This window comes from Mustela erminea, chromosome 14 (assembly GCF_009829155.1).
Source record: "Mustela erminea isolate mMusErm1 chromosome 14, mMusErm1.Pri, whole genome shotgun sequence".
Taxonomy (NCBI): domain Eukaryota; kingdom Metazoa; phylum Chordata; class Mammalia; order Carnivora; family Mustelidae; genus Mustela; species Mustela erminea.
In genome coordinates, this window is record NC_045627.1 from 13634877 (window position 1) to 13640876 (window position 6000).

Here is a 6000-nt window from a genome sequence, read left to right on the forward strand (position 1 = left end):
GAGACTCATGTTGCCAGAAGGAATGGGGTAGGAGGGATGGAGGAAACACGTGAAGGAAATGAAGAGACAATCTTTCAGTTATAAAGTAAATAATAAAAGGGCTATAATGCGGAATATAGTCACTAATATTGTAACAATCTTGTAGGGTGACATCACCAACTAGACCCCCAAGACATGACCTTTACCACCCACCTCCTTCTACCCACCAACCTTGGTATTCTGCATTTTTCCTTAAGCTCTTCTTTACAGCTTATGTCTTAATTCAGGCAAAAGACCCTGTGGGCATAATATCCCATGATGGAAACATCTCAATCAATAATGACCAAAGGAGCACCTGGGTGGCTCAGCTGGTTAAGCGACTGCCTTGGACTCAAGTCATGATCCTGGAGTCCCAGGACTAAGTCCTGCATCTGGCTCCCTGCTCTGCAAGGGGTCTGCTTCTCCTGCTGACCTCTCTCCTCTCATTCTCTCTCTCTCTCAAATAAATAAATAAAAATAATAATAATAATGACCAGAGGAAGAACTCTGGTGGCCCTAAACCCCTGACTCAGGCTTGTACAGAAGGACCAAGGAGCAACCTCCAGAATAACCAACAATTACCTTGACCTCATTATAATACTAATGTAATACCCAGGAGAAGCACAAACTTCACTTACATAACAACCCTTTCACCTCGCCTAGGGGAGTCCCAGCTTTGAAAGTTATTCCCCAGGATCTCCTTACTGGACGCAAATAAAGCTTCCTTTGTGGGACAGCTCACCCAGGTGTAGTTTCTATCTCTGACTCATCAAGGAGCAAACTCCTGTTGGTTCCATTATAGTAACAGATGTTTACTACGTATACATACTGTCAATAATACTGTAACAACTTTGTGGTGGTAGATGTTCATCAGATTTATTGTGATCATTTCATAAATAATGTATATAAACTTTATAAATACAGACTCAATGTTACACTTGAAACTAACACAATATATGTCAATTATTCTTCAATTAAAAAAGAAGACCAAGTTCATCGGATCATGCAGGCAAGTTAGTAACAGCAGGAGGAAAGACGACATTAATTGTGATAAGCAAAATTAGCACTAATTGTCCCTTATTTTTGCCACCCAAATCCTAAAGTTGCTCAAACAAAAATAAAACCAAATAATAAATTTAGGATACATGCATAGAAAATCTCTAATTTGGAATTTATTACTAAAAATAAAATAATAGCAAAGAGTCCTGTACAATTACTAAAGATACTCATTTAACTCTTCTCACCTGTAAAGTGAGAATAATAGCATTCACCTTACAGGTTTGTTCCGATTAAATGAATTAATAAAACAGTGGAATAGTAAGTGCTTTATAAATGCTTGCTCTTATTTTAATAGGAGCCATTGCTCTTCCTCCTCCACATTAAACAAGCCAAAAAGAAAAAAAAATCCAGGGGCGCCTGGGTGACTCGGTCCGTTAAGCTCTGACTCTGGCTGGGGTCCTGATCTGGGCTCCCAGCTCCCCGGAGAGTCGGCTTGTCCCTCTCCCTCCGTCCCTTCCCCGGGCCCACGCTCTCGCTCTCTCTCTCAAATAGATAAATAAATAAAATCTGAAAAAAAGAAAAAACCCAATCCCTTCGATAACAATGATATAGTTTCCCTTGCGGCTTGTAACAACAACTACTACCGGCGGGGAGGGGCGGAGGCTGCTGCGCATTAGCCGCAGCTTTAAAGATTAAAGTACTCATCTGATAGAAGTTCACATTAACTAGCTCCAGGGAAGCCTTGAGGTCGTCGAGCAGAACTAAAAGAGAAACGAAAGTGAAGCTTCCTACATTTACTTCCGCCAATTCTGTCCTTACACCGCACCACAAATACGCAGTAACCGCATCTACGAGTTTCTATGAACAAAATACTGCCTCCCTCTAGGTCTACCACCTAACCGTAACCCCAGCCTGCCATCAATTTAGACATGAGTCAAAACCTCACAACCCTTCCGCTCCGTCAAATTCAGGAAGGGTGAATCCGAGCAAACAGAAAGGACAGAGATGCCACACTGATCACTGACATCCAGCCCAGAGAGTAACCCGGTTTAAACCCCAGGCTTGCGTGAAACCCGTCATTCCCAAAGGGACGGGTCCCGCTGTTTATTCGCTTCACAAAAAGCCACCATCACGTTTCACCGACAGCCAAAGCTACTATGCTCCCAACTTTTTCACACCGCAGTCAAATGACTCGGCATCTAGAACGAACGCGTCTGCGGAGAGTCCGGAGAGCAGAGGAGGTCCGTCCCCAAGCGTCCGGACCCCCCGGGGGCCGGCGGCGCACGGCTGGGGCTGGGGGGCCGCAGGGGAGGGGAGGGTTTGCGGCGCGGCGGGCAGCACCGCCGCCGGGAGGGCCGGACCACAGGTCCCGCGGCGAGTCCCTCCCGGGAGCCTCCCGCCACCCCGCCCCACGCGGCCGCGGAGAGAACCTGTGGAACGGGTGCCCCCCAGACGTCCCAGACACCAAACTCCAACTCGCAGACGGCGACGTCCGGGGCCCCTCCTCGGCCGCCGCGCCCCCAGCGAACCGCCGTCGGCCGACTCACCCCGGGACTGGCGTCGCAGGCGTCCGGCGCGCACCGAGCTGTTCCTCTGCCGCAGCGCGTCCCCGGGACCCCGGGAGGCGTGAGCGACTACGGCAAGCCAGAGGAATCAGTCCGCCTCCGTTTCGCGGTTCGCAGGGCCCGAGGGAGTCTCCGGCAGCCCCGCCTCCGTGTGTCGGGCGCGGCCAGCGCGCGGCGCGCGTGTGGCCGCGGATCGCCGCCAGGCGGACCTTCCGCCCTCGGCTTGCTGCGGGACGGACCGGGAGGGAGGACAGCAGCGTGTGTTTTAAGAATTCCTGAGCGCGCCCGCCTGCCTCTGCCTGGCTCGCCTGCCCCGGTGGTCGGGGTGGGAGGGCGGGGAAATGGGCTGGAAAGGAGAAAACTGGAGCACCCTGGGCCCCGCGTGTTCCGCCCGCGCACCTGTCCCGGCCTCTGCTTCGGGTCAGAGTGCAGATGGTGCTGTGAAAGATAACCCGCCCTGGAGGCGCCCCCTTTTGCCCGTACACAACCTGGGTACCCGTGACATGGGCGGGGAGCGGGTTCGGTACCGCTGCACCGCGCCCAGCCCCGCGCGCCGCGTCGGGCTACTTTAACTTGGACTTGCCGCAGCTGTGGACGACTCGCCAAGTACTTGACGAGTTGGTTTTCTAAGTTACACGCCTCCCCTAGGGAACAGTGCCAGCAGGATGGGGCACAGTTACGAGCAGATTTAGATGTCCAGTAAATAACCGATTTCTCAGTCAGGGACCCACACTGGCCGCTGGTTTGCTGTAAAAACAAATGCAAATCAAATTATGTAAGCTACTTGAACAGCTGGCTGCTTGCCATCTGTTTCCTATTAGGCACCGCAAAGATTTCATGTTCAAGCAATCGGCGTGGAGTCCGCTTGTCTATCGCTCTCCCTTTGCCCCTCCTTCCCACTCTCCCACCCCTCGTTACGCACTACCCTCCCCTCCCCTCTCCTCCCACCCCCATTTCATGCACACTTGTGCGCGCGCTCTCTCTCAAATACACTAATTAAATCTTTAAAAGAAGAAGATACTACAGTGGTGCCTTGTAGACTCAATGAGTAAGCCCCAATAAGAACTACATGTACGTTGTGACTTGTCGCATACATGGTTAAAATTATGAAAAAAAAAACTTTGCAAAACAATACTCTTGATATGCAAAGCACTCTAATTTTTCATTTAAAAAACTCTGCCACTAAAATGTTTGCAAGACCCATTAGCGCGTTATCAACTGAGGTTTGAAAAACATTTTTAGGGATATATTGGAGTTGGATCATACTGGCTTGGGAGACCCAATTTTGCACCTCATTTCCATGCTGGTATCTTGAAATTGGCCACGAGTGGAAGTATTTACACCACACCACTACCACCTAAGGCTTTCCCCCACTCACTCCACCCCCAAAGCTGTATATTAAACATTTACCACCACACTACTGACTCTACTCTTATGAATGATACAGTACAGCGGAGAACGCTAATGATGGAGGAGACAGGGGATAATTACAAGAGTGGTTCTTGAGATGATTTTGTCCCCGAAACACAGCAATAAACATTCAGAATATCAGTTCAAAACAATAACATAGTTGTTACAAATTATTTGCAGACAGTTGCCTTAGAGTTCCAAAGCTGAAGGGATCATTTCTAGTTGCATCAATGTCTTTTCATCACTTTATTGACCTCTTTCCTCACCCAAGAAGACACACTTAAGAGGGGCTGCCAATTTTAATTTGTACGATATAAAAATAGTGTCTTAGAAGCAAAATGTGAACAAATATTAGTGCCCCAATTTTATAAAAAGCAGTAAAAATAATTTTAGTTTTATGAGTTCAAACTGTATGCTCTTCTGGTTCCTTAGTAGGATTAACACCTTTAGAAAGAAACGCCTGCCACAGTTTATTAATGACGTGAATCGTGTTGTTTACAGGTAGGAAGCACTTCTGGTGGTGATTTTGTTTGTTACTGTGTTGCTGTGTTTTTGTATTATAATTAAAATTTTTAATCTCCAAGCATTGATTGGATGGTGGTGCCAGGGCTGGGAAAATAGGCCTCAAAACAATAATTTTGGAATACAAGTCAGGTGTGCTAAAACACTGTAAAGAACTTTAAGTAAAAACTTTGATGGGGCGCCTGGGTGGTTCAGTGGGTTAAAGACTCTCCCTTCGGCTCGGGTCATGATCCCAGTGTCCTGGGATGGAACCCCGCATCAGTCTCCCTGCTCAGCAGGGAGCCTGCTTCCTCCTCTCTCTCTGCCTGCCTCTCTGCCTACTTGTGATCTCTGTCAAATAAATAAATAAAATCTTAAAAAAAAAAACTTTGATAGATCACACTGTGCATTTAGAAGTCAAAACTCTAGAACAAGAATAATGATATATTCTAGCAAGAATAATGATACAGATACATATAAAAGCACTATTTTAAAAAAAATCTGCCATGGGGCGCCTGGGTGGCTCAGTGGGTTGAGCCTCTGCCTTCAGCTCAGGTCATGATCTCAGGGTCCTGGGATTGAGCCCCATGGCGGGGCTCTCTGCTCAGCAGGGAGCCTGCTTGCCCCCCTCTCTCTGCCTGCCTCTTCTGTGTACTTGTGATCTCTCTCTCTCTGTCAAATAAATAAATAAATTCTTTTTAAAAAAGTCTGCCACAATAGCTACAGATTTATAAGCTCTGAGAACATACACCTGCTTTTCATCTAGTCCTGTGAGAAAAATAGTCCTGAATTATGCAGATTTTAAATGATGCTGTCTTTAGGAATGCGTTATTTTGATTATTTTTTTTTTTTAAGTAATCTCTATACCCAGTGTGGGGCTCGAACTCATGACCCCAGGATCAAGAGTTGTATGCCCTATGGACCGGGCCAGCTCTATGGACCTTTTCAGGAGTACATTCTTCATGAAACTACAGCGCTTATATTGCTTAACCATAGATCTACTTCCCAGGAAAATTTCATGGTTGGTGTCATCAACCTCTTCTGAATATCCCCCCTTTCTGTAAATGGACTCATTTCTTCTTTGAATTCTCTTGCTTTGAACTAATCTCTCTCACATCCCACTACTAACACCCATGAGCACTCAGCCTTTTTTCCCAACCTTCAGACCCCGCTGTGGTCAGATTCATCAGGCTTACCTCTTCTGTTCTACAGGATCATGTTCCTTATTCAGTCTTTTCAGGTGTGAGGAACAAGCTTCTAGAACTATGGTTTTGTCATAAAATAAAAGAACCTTGAAGATGTGAAAGATCTGCAGAGGAATATAAATTAAATCAATTCATCCCAATGGCCCAAAGAATGAGATGCTATCCTATTTTTAAACTACTTCTCTTGAAAGACTTGGCAGAAGATGGTATGTTAACGAAAGAATAGGGTATTGTTATTCTACGTAAGAACGTATCTGAAATTATGTAAATCTTTAAAATGGAAACACAATAGAATACTTAAA

The 6000-nt window shown here is 46.5% G+C and overlaps 1 protein-coding gene across 6 annotated transcripts in view; it reads right to left on the minus strand.

The window, feature by feature from the left end:
* Positions 1-5713, minus strand: part of LGALS8 (galectin 8) — a 47670-nt gene extending 41957 nt beyond the window's left edge. For 4 of the 6 annotated variants that reach the window (XM_032313621.1, XM_032313620.1, XM_032313619.1 and 1 more), the window contains exon 1: positions 2565-2646. The gene's annotated coding sequence lies outside the window, so the exon portion shown is untranslated. Of the gene's footprint in view, positions 1-2447; positions 2647-5689 lie in introns of those variants that run through there. The other 2 variants (XM_032313617.1, XM_032313616.1) reach the window with 2 other exon arrangements.
* Positions 5714-6000: the final 287 nt, after the last annotated feature.